The 15604-nt window shown below is 37.4% G+C and overlaps 1 protein-coding gene and 1 pseudogene across 5 annotated transcripts in view; both read left to right on the forward strand.

Moving 5' to 3' along the window:
* PPP2R3A (protein phosphatase 2 regulatory subunit B''alpha) overlaps window positions 1-15604 on the forward strand; it is a 152166-nt gene that overhangs the window by 46469 nt on the left and 90093 nt on the right. The window lies entirely within an intron of this gene.
* On the forward strand, window positions 7045-10656 carry LOC120582114 (GTP-binding nuclear protein Ran-like; annotated as a pseudogene).

The following is a 15604-nucleotide window of genomic DNA, read 5'->3' on the forward strand; positions in this document are numbered from 1 at the left end:
ACACCAGAAACCGAGGCCAGCTGCCTCCACCAGTGTGAGTCTCAGCACAGAGCACCTGACTCACTGAGGCTACACCTAGATGTGGCTTGGGTGGGGCCCGACTTGGGGGAGGCGGGGTTTCAGGGAATCCTCTGGGTAGAGTGACCTCTGTTATCTAGTTTGAAGACGTCACAGCTATGGCCATTGCACTGTTAGGGAGGAGGACTCAACAGGGAACAATGGATACTGCCAGCACTTCCTTACCAGGCGAGTCTCGCCTATGCCCTTACTCCGACAGTGCCTCCCTGTAAGTCCCTGGTGCCCCCTGTGCTCAGCCCTGCTCAGAGCAAGCAGGTCTGTCGCGGCGAAAATCCACTCACGGACATGGCCCCTTTAAGAAAAGTCTGCCGCTGCCACGTCCTCTGTCTCAGCCACTTGGACCCAGCAGCCCCGTGTCCTCAACCCGTCTTACTTTCTGCCGTTGGCAGAGTGCTTTCTTGCATTTCTTCGTAGTTGTATGGCTTGTTCATCTAGATCCCAGGTGATTTTTCCTTGCTGCTGCTCCTTATTTCTGTCACAACTTTGATTTGGTTGCCAGAGAGATGAACAGAGCCTCTATCCTCCACACCATTTTTTTCTCTCTCCTCTAAAAGATACTCATTAATCTTTTAAATAAGTTCCAATATCATAGAATTGAAAAAATTTAATGAGATTCTTCTTGATGAAAGTGGAAAAGATAATACATGAAAAGCTATTTTAAAGAGAAATAATATAAAATCATAATATAAAAAACAAAATTCAGAAAGGTCATGCAAAAAAAAAAAGCGAAGCCATTTTTCCTTGACTCAATTGCCTCTCATTGTTTTTCTTAATCTTTCCTCTTTTTTTTTTTTTTTTTTTTTTTTTATGACATAGTTGAACCCAGATTTGGCAGAAGTTTTCTGTAAAGGGCCAGCATTTTGGGCTTTACAGGTCACAAAGTGTCTGTCACATAGTCTTCTTTGTCATTTTTTTTTTTGAAACAATTCTTTAATATAAAACCATCCTTAGCTATAAGCCTGACAAAAACAGGTAGTAGGACAGATTTGGCCCACAGACTGTAGTTTTGTCAACCCGTTTTAAGCAAATAGAAAAGTATGGTGAATGATAGAAAGCACTCATTACCTACTACTTAGCTTTGTCAAATCTTAACATTTTGCTATATTTGCATCAGATCTTTGTTTTATTTAATATTTTTATTATATCGTTTCAAAAATTAATCTCAGATACAGTTGAAGTCCTGTCCCTAGGGCTCCCCTGCCTAGTATCCTCTGCCCCTTTCAGAACTAACCAATGCCCTGAAGTTGGTGTTTATTTCCTCCTGAAAGTTTCTGTACAATCTTATTCATCATTTTTTTTTCTCATATAGAGAACAGAAAATAGTAGGAAATAAAATTGGAGAGATAGGTTGAGGTCAACTTATGAATGACCTTGTATGCTATTCAAGAGAGTTTGTTCTAGGAGAGTGGGGAGTTAAGGCTTTTAAGCAGAGGAGTCTCACAGTATGATTTTTTTTTTTTAAATAATAAATTTTATTTTAAGGCTTTTTTAAAAAAACACAACTTTTTGGACAGTCAAAATTTGTTCAAAACATTTCTATTAAAAGATTATGTAATTGGGCATATAGGAAGTGTTTTTATATGACATTGGTAATTATCCCTGAGAAGAAATGCTGACTTGACACTATTAAATGTCATTATTATTAATTATGCGTTTCAAAGTAGTTTGTCAAGAGTGAGCAGTATTTGTTGTCCAGAAATACAGTTTAAATTATATTGAGAGAGAGAGTCAATAGAAAATACTAGGAGGATATCAAGAGATTGGTAAAGGTGATTTTGGTCTAGAGCAGAGATCAGCAAACCGTAGCCAGGGCCAGGTCTGACCTGCCACCTATATTCGTAAATACAGTTAACCCTTTAACAACATGGGTTTAAACTCCGTGGATCCACTTATACTTGGATTTTTTTACAATAAATATATTAGAATTTTTTTTGGAGATTTGCAACAATTTGAACAAACATGAACTACATAGCCTAGAAATATCAAAAAAATAAAATAAAAAAGTTAGGTATGTCATAATGGCATAAAATATATGTAGATACAAGTCTATTTTATCATTTACTGCCACAAAACATACACAGATCTATTACTGAAAGTTAAAATTTATCAAAACTTACACACTCTTACGGACTGTACATGGTACCATTTGCAGTCAAGAGATATGTAAACAAATGCAGAGATGCGGTATTAAATCATAACTACATAAAGTTAACTGTAGTACATACTGTACAACTGGTAATAATCTGGTAGCTGTCTACAGCATTGTAGTTGTAGTTCGTCTCCCCAGTAAATTATGTATCACAGTAAAATATGATCTCTCACAGTTGTTGCATATTTTTCATTGTGTTCAGTGCAATACCGTAAACCTTGAGTAATACCATGGGACCCATACAAAGTGCCGCTAGTGATGCTGGAAGTGCTCCCAAGAAGCAGAGAAAAGTCGAATTGTTTGATATGTAGATTGAGATCTCTGGCTGTAGTTGCCCACCATTTCAAGATAAATGAATCCAGCATAAGGACCATTGTAAAAAAGAAAATTTGTGGAGTGGTCACTGCAGCAACGCCAACAGGCGCGAAAACCTTGCATTTTTTGTTAAAAACCTTTTTTATTTCATATCGAAAATGCAGCTTTTTGTGCGCTTAGGATTGCTATAAGAAGGGCATCCCTGTGGACTCTAATATGATTAAAGAAAAATCAAAGTCATTTTATGACAACTTAAAGCAAAAGGAAAGTGAAGGATCTAAAGCTGGAGAATTTAATGCCAGCAAAGGATGGTTTGATAATTTTAGAAAGCGGTTTAGCTTTACAAATGGGAAGATAACAGGAGAAGCAGCTTCTGCCAACCAAGAAGCAGCAGACAAGTTCCCAGGAACCATTAAGAAAGTCTTTGAGGAGAAAGGATATCTGCCTGAACAGGTTTTTAATGCAGACAGAAGTGCCCTATTCTGGGGGGGTGGGGGGGTGGGAGTGGGGAGCCACAAAGAACATCAATCAGTAGGCAAGAGAAGTGAGCACCAGGACTTAAGGCAGGAATGGATAGACTAACTCTATTTTGTGCAAATGCAGTTGGGTTTATGATTAACTGCCTTTAAGTATAAAGCTGCTAACCCCCAAGCTTTGAAGGGAAAAGATAAACACCAGCTGTCAGGCTTTTTGGTTTTACAACAAGAAGTCTTGGACAACAAGAACCCTTTTTCTGGATTGATTTTATCAATGCTTTGTCTCAAGTTAGGAAGTACATTGGCAGTAGACTGCCTTTTAAAGTTTTTTTGATATCGGACAATGCCCGTGGCCACCTAGAACCACATGAGTTCAACACCAAAGGCATCAAAGTGGACTCTTTCCTCCTAATTCTAATTCATCCCCTAGATAGGGAGTTATAAGGACCCTTAAGCCTCATTACACAGGGTACTCTATGGAAAGGACTGTCAGTGCTGTGTGAGAGAAGCCAAATAGGGAGAACATCGTGGAAGTCCAGAAGAATTACACCATTGAAGATACCATTGTTGTTACCAAAAAAAAGCCGTCGAGCTCAAAACAATAAATTTTTGCTATAGGAAACTGTCCAGATATCGTACATGACTTAACAGGATTTACAACAGAGCCAGTCTAGGAAATCATGAAAGAGACTAGACATGGGAAAGAAGGGGGGAGAGCGAAAGGTTTCAAGATATGGATCTTGGAGAAATTCAAGAGCTAATAGACACCGCACCAGAAGAATTAACAAAAGACAACTTGATGAAGATGAGTGCTTCTGAACCAGTGCCTGGCAATGAGGAAGAAGACATAGAAGAAGCAGTACCAGAAGACAAATTGACATTTGACAGTCTGGCAGAAGGGTTCCGATTATTCAAGACTGCTTTTAATTTCTTTTACCAAATGAACCCTTCTATGATACAGGCACTGAAAACTAAAGCAAACGGTGGAAGAAGGATTGATGCAGTATAGAAACATTTTTAGAGAAATAAAAAGGCAAAAAAGACAATTACAGTGTATTTCCTTAAAGTAACACCGAGTATACCTGCCTCTCCTGTCTCTGCCACCCATGAGACAGCAAGACCGAACTGCCTCTTCCTTCTCCTCAGCCTATTCAACATGAAGATGACAAAGATGAAGATCTTTATGATGATCTACTTCCACTTAATGAACAGTAAATAATCAGTCATGCCATAGAGTTAATGAACATATTTGTTGTGTATGCATATGTTTTTGTGTGAAAATCTAATAACCATATGGCAACAATTGTATGAGACATTTTTGTGTCATCATTATTGCCTAAATATTCATCACATAGAATGTTGTGTGCAAGACACATATGGAAGTAGATAGCCTATCCTTTCATAGGCATAGGTCAGTGACATTTAATCTAAAATTAATGGTGTTTTCTTACTGTTTTATAACTTCGCTTTCAAAGAATTACATTACCATACAGTATACCTCTCTCATAATTGGAGAAACTGGATATCGGCCTTTAATCACAGGTAAGTGGTTTTACTAGAAATGTAATGTTTCCAGTACTGTATTATGAATGTGACTAATACTGTATGCCATAAAAATTTTATAACCATTCATTAGTGTATAGGTTATACTACCATGAAGCAATTATATAGATTACACTAGGCTACTGTAAAGCAATCATATTGCTGCTACTTCATTATCGATGAATGAATCGGTACACTGTAAATAAATATGAATTTTTTTCACATTATCTTTTCATTTTTGATGTGTTTAGTAACATAACATCTGCATTGTTTTGTATTATGTAAGACAATATTGACATAGGTATTCATTCCATAAACAGATGATATAAACTTAGGATATTGATGAATATAGTACAGTATTATAAATATATTTTCTCTTTTGATTTTCTTAATATTTTATTTTTTCTAACTTTATTTTGAGAACATGGTATATAATACATATAATATACAAAATCTATGTTAATCAACTTTATGTTATTGGTAAGGCTTCCAGTCAAGAGTAGGCTATTAGTAGTTAAGTTTTTGGGGAGTCAGAGTTAATTGGGATTTTTGATTGTTTGAGGGATTAGCAGCCCCAACCCCTATGTTGTTTAAGGATTGACTGTAGTTTTTTTGGAACACAGCCATACTCACTTATTATATAGGATTTATGGCTGCTTTTGTGCTCCACCTACTCAGTTTGAGAGACCTTAAAGTTTAAAATATTTATCACCTGGCCATTTGCAGAGAAGGTTTGCTGACTCCAGGTCTAAATATTATTCATGGTGGATCAGCTAAACAGCCTTTTAATAAGGCTCAATGTGGTATCCTGTTAAAGGCATTTGAAATCTTGGAAGCATCACTAAATATCAATAGCAAAAAGTACCAATGTCAATGACAGTCAAAGAATATGCCAGTAGAAATAAAAATAATAAATAGGCCTGAAGTTTCAAAATCCTTCATCTTGAGTTCTGATCAGGGGTTCTGATCTGTGTAGCTTTTGTCCCCTTTCTTCCCCTATCTCTGACTGTTCTATTTAAAACAGCTTCCTTTTTTCACTCCATGTCTTATTCCCCATTCTTCCTTTCTTTGCACGTGAACTTTCTCACTGTGTCACGTTATCTATACCTTTGACTAGAAAATGAATGTTCAGTACATGCTTTATTCACAAAGCCTCTAAGTGACATGAAACAACCTTGTAGGTTCTAGAATAGCTGAGGTGTGCAGATAGACCTGAAACAAGTTGAAGAAGAATAAGAGAACAACTTTTAGAGGAGGGAAAGGGGGATGTGGTTGAGGTCTCAAAGGGTTTTATAATTATAAATGAGTAAATTACTAAGGACGTGTCTTGACATGGGAGATGATACAATAATTTTTTAAAACACTTAGAAACTATACTGCTTTGGTAATTCATGTAATAAATGATACCTTAATTCTATGTTTTACCACCAGCAGATGATATTAATCTTATTTTATCTGTTTTTAGCCTTATGAGGCAATAGCCTGTTAGCTGTCATTCACAGGTTAAAATAATAAACCCTAGCCTCCCTTGAAAATTATTTATTTTGACTTAATTTTAGTAAAAACAAACCTAGGAAGAAAATTCCATTACTACTTACTCAATTGAAAGAATGGAAGGCAAGGGCAAGATTCTTCAATGAAAGAGGAAGAATTAAAGAGAGGAAGATTTTTTTAAATAATTTTTTGATTTTTCAATTACATACAATATACTAGTTTCAGGCCTACTCAGTGATTAGACATATAATTTATGAAGTGATCACTCTGATAAATCTAGTACCCATCTGACACCATACAGAGTTATGGTGTTACATCCCCATTACAATATTGTAACTACAAATCCGTACTTCATTTCTTCCCCCCTTTTACTTATCCACCCAACCCCGCTACTATCTGACAACCATCAGAATGTTCTGTGTATCTGTTTTTGTATTATTTGCTTATTTTGTTCTTTAGATTCTCCATGTAAGGGAATCATATGGCATTTGTCTTTCTCTGACTTACTCCACTCAGCTCAATACCCTCTATGTCCATCCATGTTGTTGCAGATGGCAAAATTTTGTTTTTCATGGCTGAGTAGTAGTCCATTGTATATATGTACTACCTCTTCTTTGTCCATTCATTCACTGAGGGACACCCAGTTTGCCTCCATATCTTGGCCATTGTAAATAATGCTGCAATGAACGTATGGGTTCACAAGTCCCTTCAAAGTAGGGTTTTGGGTTTCTTTAGATAAATACCCAGAAGTGAGATTACTAGGTCCTTCTTTGTCTCTTGTTATAGCCTTTGTTCTAAAGTCTGTTATTGTCTGGTATAAGTATTGCTACCCCAGATTTTGTTTTGTTTTGTTTTTATTTTCATGAAATATCTTTTTCCATCCCCTTCATTCTCTGTGTGTCTTTTAATCTGAAGTGGGTTTCTTGTAGGTAGCATATGAAAGGGTCTTGTTTTCTTATCAGTTGAGCCACCCTGTCTTTTAATTGGAGCATTTAATCCATTTACATTTAAAGTAATTATTGATAGATACGTAGTTAGTGCTGTTTTATTATTCATATTTTTATCTTTTTTTCTTCTTAAAGTGGTCCCTCTAACATTTTTAGTAATACTAGTTTGGCGTTGATGAGCTCCTTTAGCTTTTTCTTGTCTGGAATGCTCTTTATCTGTTCAGTTCTAAATGATAGCTTTGATGGGTAGAGTAATCTTAGTTGTAGGTCCTTACTTTTCATCACTTTAAATAGTTCATGCCAATCCCTCTGGCCTGCAAAGTTTCTGTTGAGAAGTCAGTTCATAGTCTTCTGAGAGCTCCCTTGTACGTAACTAACTGCTTTTCTCTTGCTGCTTTTAAGATTCTCTGTCTTTAACTTTTGGCATTTGAATTATGATGGGTCTTGGTATGGGCTTCTTTGGTTCATCTTGTTTGTGACACTGCACTTCCTGGGCTTGTATGTCTATTCCCTTCACCATGTTACGGAAGCTTTTTGTCATTGTTTCATTATATAGGTTTTCAATTCCTTATTCTCTCTCTTCTTCCTTCCTTCCTGTCCATCCCTGGTGCCTTTCAAGCTACTGCCCCATCACTAGAGCTCAGAGTGAGTGAATTCGTCAGCCAGTAAGTCCATGCGCAGGCCTTTTAACTAAAATGCCTGGGAGCTCTCAGTCAGATGAGCCCGGAGATACTTCTAGAAGTAACATCATAATGGCTGCCCAAAGAGAACCCCAAGTTCAGTTCAAACTTGTATCGGTTGGTGGTGGTGGGACTGGAAAAACGACATTTGTGAAGTGTCATCTGGTGAATTTGAGAAGGAGTATATAGGCACTTTGGGTGTCAAGGTCCACTCCCTTATGTTCCACATCAACAGAAGACTTATCAAGTTCAATGTGTGGGACTCAGCTGGTCAGGAGAAGTTTGGTGGACTGAGAGATGGCTATCACATCCAAGCCTGGTGTGCCATTATAACGTTTGATGTAATGTCAGGAGTTACTTACAAGAATGTGTCTAAGTGGCATAGAGATCTGGTATGAGTATGTGAAAACATCCCCATCGTGTTGTGTGGCAACAAAGTAGGTATTAAGGACAGGAAAGTTAAGGCAAAATCAATTGTCTTCCTCCAAAAGAAGAATCCTCAATACTATGACATTTCTGCCAATAAGTAACTACAACTTTGAAAAGCTGTTTCTCTAAAAAACTAATTGGAGACCCTAACTTGGAGTTTGTTGCCATGCCCGCTCTTGCCCCAGGGGTTTTCATGGACCCAGCTTTGGCAACACAGAATGAGCACAATCTAGAGGTTGCTCAGGCAACTGCTCTGCCAGGTGAGGATGACGACCTGTGAGAAAGTGAAGCTGAAGCCCAGTGTCAGAAGTCTGGTTTTAATAGGCAGCTGTCCTGTGATGTCAGTGATACAGCATGTTTGCCACTTTGTTATGTAGCTAAGCAGAACATGTGTTTAATCTGGGATGCTGAAGGAAATGAATGGGCTTCGGAGTGAATGTAGCAGTTAGAAAAATCTTCATTTTTTGGACCTGCTTATTTAGCTGTTTTGGAACGCAGTTGTTTCCTTATTGAGTTTCAAATATAAGACTGCTACTGTCACATCACAATACTCGATGGTGAAACCTTGTTTGTTGCTGTCATTCCTGTTCTTTTTCATTTAGAATCAGAATAAAGTTGTATTTCAAATATCAAGGAAAAAAAAAAAAACACCAGGGACTCCAGCAGCCATGTCTCTCAGTCAGCCACAGTCTTTGCTGGCTTTCACAGCTTGAAGTTGTGGGGAGTTCTCTTCCTGGCATTGGAACTCTGGGCTGGGGAGCCCAGTGTGGGGCCGAGACCTCTCGTTCCTCTGGGAGGCCCTCTGCAGCCAAGATACCCCTCCTGATTTTTAACCACACACGTGGGTGTGGAAACAGCCTATTTCACGTCTCCACCCATCCTACCAGTCTTGAGGTGACTTCTGTATGTTGTATGTCTTACAACAAGTCCTTAGTTGTAGGCCTTCTGTTTAGCTAGACTTCAGGCAATTCTCAATGGTGGTGGTTCTATAGTTCATTTGTAATTTTGATGTGGTCATGAGAAGAGGCCAGCACAGCACCTACCTATTCTGGCATCTTGACCGTATATTGAGGAAGATTATTATTTTTTTAAAAGCTGTGGTATAGTATTTAAGTTTAGTGAAACCTTACGGATTTCTTCTAATTAAAGGGGAAATCCATCTGTATTACTAAAAAATACAAATTAAAATTTTGATATTTTTTAAGAAATAGCTTTATTAATTTCAAGATTAAACAGTGAAACTATTGTCAAAGTATCACCAAGTATGAATTTTATTGACCTATTTCAGTAATATGTTCAAAGGTCATGTATACTTATTTTTAAAAATTATTAAAGAAGGCAATTCAGGTGATACAAACTTTTAACACTTCACGAAGTGGATAGTCTCCTTTTGGAGAACGACAAAGTGGTATGGAAGGCAAGAAGCTTTTATGGGATAAAGAATAAAGAACAAGGAAGAGACAAATAGAAAATATCTGATTGGTTGGGACCACATAGTCAACCTTGTTTGAGGTGCGAAGACTCAGAGATGGCTTGGCATTTAGGCATTAGGTGACTGAATAAACTTTCTGGTCATTCAGATCAGTCACAAGGACTACCAAAGTTATCTAAGTTTTGATTGGCAGTGTGGCACTTTGGGCAGGAATGACTTTATCTTGGCCCCAGAAATTTATTTCAACAGTCCCCAGTGCTCATTCTTTTGACCATTGAAGAAGCTTGATGATAAATATCAGTCTTAGCACGACTCATAGTTACCATTGCCTCTTTGGGCCTCAGTCGGGTATTCACAAGAGATGATGCCAGGCTCCTATTCTTGGAGCTGATTATCTTCTGTTCTGAGACCATCTGGTGGCTGGTCAGTGGCTGCCCACATGCATTTCAGTCTTTGGAGAGAACATAGTATATTAGACAATAATAATTATTAGCAACAAAATGATGCCCATGGTTTGGCAAGTGCTTCTGAGCCAGGGATCCCCATGACTTTAAAACAGCAAGAATCAAAAACAAGACATGATCCTGAAGAGGGAGATAACTTCTTTAAGCCAGTTAGGCTGTTTATGTATTTAACGTAACTGTGTGTCTGCTTCTAAAGAAGTGTTTATTCACCAAGCTTGTTTCAGAAAAATTGAGGCACTAGAAATCAGATGTTTGTAACGGGCAGAAAGACCTACAAGATCACTAGCATCTTAACAAAGTCATCAGTTAGTTGGAAGTTGGATTACCCTTCTTTGCAAAGGCCTGGGATATGTGAACAATGGCATTATCTTTTCAGGCCAGGGCAGAGAAATTAGGAAAAGGATGGTCAGAGAGGGAAAGAGGAATGGAAAGAAATAATTCTTGATCCAACATTGGGAGGAAGCAGTCTGCCTCGATGTCAGCTACTTCTTTTCCTAGTCAATTTGAGTTTAAGGTCTCTGGTATTAGCACGGGACCAGATGTCAAGTGGAGCCTTCTTTAGTTTTGAAATATGCACCCAAGGTTTTAACATCAGTATCAGTGGTTGAGTACTTTGTAGCATCTTTTCCTTGAATCTCACTTTTGCAAAAGCTTTAAAAAAAATAGCTGTCTATAAATGACAAGACTTAAAAATGCCCATAATTAGATATCTGATGAGAGTGTATTATAATGGAATTGACAAAGAAATTTGGTTATTTTTGTGACGTAACGCATTTTAAGATAACTGAGATTATGACTGATAACATACTAGGATATAGATTTTTGGAATTGCATACAATTTCTAGAACACATATTAATAACATGTATCCACACAAAGGTTTGTTATCACTTATTTGACAACGCTTCCCATGTAATTTAACATACCAAATAAAGCTAATTAGTTTAACATCTCTTTTACAAGGTGAGAGACAAATCTCTTGAGATTTTCCAGGGACTCTGGGAAATTTCATAGTTACTTTGTGATCAAAAAGAATCCACTTTATGAGATAGTAAACAGTTAACCATCATCAGTTATCTTTCTTGCTGACAAATTCTGTAACAGAGAATTTATTTGAGTTTTAGTAAACCTAGGTAGAATATTCTTCTAGCTCCTAACACCTAAAAATCTGTGGTGGTGTAAAGATGTCCCATCACCTTTCCTAGCGAGAAGAGAGAACCCCATTAAGAGTATAGATCATTGTACCTTATTGCAGCATGGAAGTCTTTTAATAATAGATTGTAGGCATTTTGAGGAGAAGGTGCTCTTTTGCTCACCATTGTACCCCGAGGCTCTATTGTAGTACCTCCACATACTAGCTGTTTTGATTCTGAAATTTTATCCTTTCTCTTTAAGGAGTAGCTGTACATCTCATTGTCCTTCTCCCATTCTCTGTCTACTTTGAGCTTTTACTTGTGCAGTTGACCGTGACTGAAGATCAAACAACCATACTGAGAAGTCTTGTGTTAAACTCATGACCAACCTCCAGTGGGCCTTTAGTATTGTCTGGCTATCCTCCATTTCCTTAGTCCCTCACTTCCCACTCTGCAAATGAGTCATACCTTTTCTGTCCTGTACTCAGAGATCCTCAACACTCCCCCTGCCCCGCACCGGGCTGCATAGCAGGTGAGGAGCTAGCTAGCGAAGCTTCATCTATATTGGCAGCAACTCTCCAGCACTAGCTACACTGCCTCTACTCTACCTCAGATCATCAGGCGTTAGATTCTCATAGGAGCAGTAGTCCCTGGTGCCATAAAGGTTGGAGACCACTGCTAACATCTCCTCTTGCATCCTTGCCCTCAGCTAATGACCTTGATTCCTATTCTACTGAGAAAACCGAAGCAGAGGGGAGACCTTTAGCCACCCACCTAGCTATATCAGTACCTATAGTTCTTTTTCTTCTGTTACTATACATGAATGGTCTGAACTGTCTAAGGCCAACCCCTGCACTTGTGCTCTGGATCCTATCCTCTCCCGTCAACTCAGGGACACTTCTCCAGTGACCCTTTTCTCTCCCGCAGCCATCAGTTTTTCCCCTTTACTAGACCATGCCATTAACAAACATACTACGATTCTCCCATCTTTAAAACAAGGCATCCAAAAGGCACTTTGGCATCCAAGAGGCACATCAGCTATTTTATTTGCAACATAATGTTCATCACCAGAGTCCTTGACCATCAGTTTCAGCCTGTTCTTTTGACATCTGTCAATTCAGGCCTCACTCAAAATTATTGAGAGATACACACACAACCAAGGAAGACACTGGGGCGAACTATTTTACAGTACTGCCACCGTACGTTCATTGACATTTAACATGGCAATGTCAATAGATTCGTGTTCCTTCTGTTATTGGTCATGGAATGTGTACCTATCATTTGGAGGCAATTAAAGCAAGACACAAAAAAGGCTTATTAGATCTCCTATTTGCTGCAACCAGTGAAGTTAAGGCTCAAGGGTTAGGCCAGGAGCAAGGAAACTATATAGATCATCACTACCACCTGGCCTTCTTCCCCCACTCCAGTGTTCATTATTTAAGAGTAAAATAACATTAGTAACACAAAACAAGCTACTAATTAAACTGAGAAAACACCAATTTAGAGCATAAAAGAAGGATATCAAAGTTTGGGCTTAAGAGTAATTAGCTTATAATCAATTTACCCTCAAAGTTTATTTAAAATGATATTTTAAACAAAGTCTGTGATTCCAAGTTACTACTTTTTCTTTTTAACTGTCCCAGTCAGAATCAAGGTGAGAAAGGCTTTTTTAATTGAGATGTGATTCACTTAGTAAAAAAAATCAACCTTTTTAAAGTGCACAATTCAGTAGGTTTTCGTATATTCAACAAGGTCATACAACCATCAGCTCTGTGTAATTCCAGGACATTTTCATCACCACCCCCCAAAAGCCTATGTATCTTAGCAGTTACTTCTCCCTTCCCCTAGCCCCTGGCAACCACTAATCTACTTGCTGAGGAAGGGGATGAAAAGTCACCTTCCTGAAGCCTTTGGTTAGTGTTGGGAAGAAGAGGGGGGAATACAATTTAAAGTGCGCCTTAATTTAAAAAGCAGTGAATCAGAAGTCTAAAGACCTAGTGGCATTCTTAACTAACTTTTTGATGCTTGTTTTGGAGGTAAATAATGAAAGAAAACAGTATTATGGGCAGGAATGTAATGAAAAAAATATAGGAAAGCTGTCTAGCTCAAAGAATTAATGTGTCAGCCCAGTGGGAGAAAATTGGGAAAAGGAAGGGCCCAGGTTGAAGCATTTACCAGGGATTTCAATTGTAAACTTCTTTCAAAGTTTATAGTATATCTTGAAAGCTTTCAGGTAAGATTTTGTATGAGTGGAGAATTCCACAGCTTAAAAAGGAAAAAAATTTGAAAACCACAGGTTAGATGTATAAGCCCAATGTACACATTATAAAGTGTTGTCAGAATGTCTTGAAATGAAATCAAGAAAAAAGTAACAAGTTGTAGGAAACCCTGGAAAACTAAGGAATGTCATTCTCACCAAATTAGACAAAGTTTCAGTAAAAGAAGGTTGTAAGATGTTTTTGGTTTGGGAGTTTATTTGGTAATGATATTTGGTTTATATTTTCTAGAAGTAGAAAATAAATATTAAGTAATGTGGTTGATTGAAAAATAAATATGTAAGTCTAAATATTAAACATGAGAAAGTACTTGGAGAGCCACTTATATGAGTCAGATTTAATATATGATCAAAACAATAGAGTATTTTTAAAATATATGATTTGTTTAAAGTTCCTTGAAGAAAAATCAAGTCCCACAAATTAAAGATGTATTATCATTGCTGTTCAGTCAGCTTTTATGTGTTTATTGTAGCCAAATTGCATGCACACATATATCTGAAGCTGCTGCTTATGGCATTGAATTGTTCCATTTTCTTAACACTTCGACAATAAATTTTCAGATATATCCAGATCTAGAATTACTTCCAAAAGTATTTTTATGGCTAAGATAGTCTTCTGCAAACAAAAGATTTACTTTTTAAATCTGAGACCAACAAAACTCCTTGTATGTTACCATTTGAGTATGAAAATTTGTTTTTCTCCATATTTTGACTGGATATATTGTGAGGGTTTTAGATATTCGCTTCCTTTCAAATAAATAAAAAAATATTCTTAAAATAATATTTTAAAGTTTGAAGTACAGCTTGTTCTTTTTTCATAAAATATAGCAAAATCAAAAACACTCTAAAGTTCTTTCTCTTCTAGTTTGAGGAGAAACTGTTTTATGTGGATCGACACCTCACATACTCGGAGTTTAAGAAGTTAGCATTATCTGAGAAGTTGCTATTTTTAGGTCCACTGTAATGTTTCTAACTTTGGTGCTCAGAGTAGTGGATGCTTTCTTTCCCAGAAGGCTCTGTATTCTCAACATGTGCAGATCAATTTGACATAAAGCTACCTACAAGGAGCAACAGGCCCATTGCAGGCCGTGTTTCTAACTTGAAAATTATGAACAGGTATTGGGAGCCACAAGCTGTATTTGGGAACCAGCTGCTTGTCAGTACAAGCATGGATTGTGGTCTCTGGAGGCTGGGAGAGCACAATGCTTGAACTTAATTTCTTTGCGAGATAAGAAGAAAAAAATCTTTCTGACGAGATTGACAACTTATTAAATCTGACTATCTTCAGAAGTGTGCTGGACAGTTTCTAAGTAAACATCCACTTTTCAAAGATGATGATCAAGGAAACATCTCTACGAAGGGACCCGGATTTAAGGGGAGAGTTAGCTTTCCTGGCACGGGGCTGTGATTTTGTTCTCCCGTCACGGTTTAAGAAGCGGCTGAAGTCATTTCAGCAGACACAGGTTTGAAACTTGGGTGTTTCTTTTAAAATATTTTTATTACTAATAAAACCACCCAGTGAGATAACTTACAAATAATTTTATAGCTCACTTGCTTTTAGATCAAGGAATTAATCTGTGTCCTCTATTCAGCTATTTGCAGAAAGCTATTTGTAGAGAGATTCCAACAGGTTTAAAAATAGACCTTCTGGACCTGGAGTACAGTACTCACATTTTTCTCTTGTAGAAAGGGAATCCAGTTTTAGGGATGATAAATACAAATTAACAAATATTTTGCAATTTAGTGCAGGAAATACTGCAGTTTTTAATAGAAATATCTTTGAGAAACTAGAATTTCTGTGTTAAAAGTCGTGTTTGTACTTCAAATCAATAGATTATGTTTGTATTAACGTCCATACATCTGTAATGAACGGTTTTATTTAAAGTACTGATCCTGTTAGTCTCTTTTTTAAGGAATAATGTATTTTATATATAGACAATTGTGTACGTATAATATAATGTATGTAGGTAATGAAGGATGGCAGTTAACTTCTTGGTGGTGAAAGAATGTCCTTCCCTCAGTAGGGTGTGAGATTGAGTAATTTCTTTCTGCTGTGACTACTTAGAAGAATTCATGCTAACTTGCTTACACCCTAAGGCCAGTCTCTCTCACCAAACAAGTTTCCTAACATGACAACAATACAAATCAAGAGGCATACAAATGATGGCCATCCACAATCCAGCAAGAAACCA

The sequence above is a fragment of the Pteropus medius genome, unplaced genomic scaffold (genome assembly GCF_902729225.1).
Source record: "Pteropus medius unplaced genomic scaffold, Ma_sr-lr_union100, whole genome shotgun sequence".
Classification (NCBI taxonomy): Eukaryota; Metazoa; Chordata; class Mammalia; order Chiroptera; family Pteropodidae; genus Pteropus; species Pteropus medius.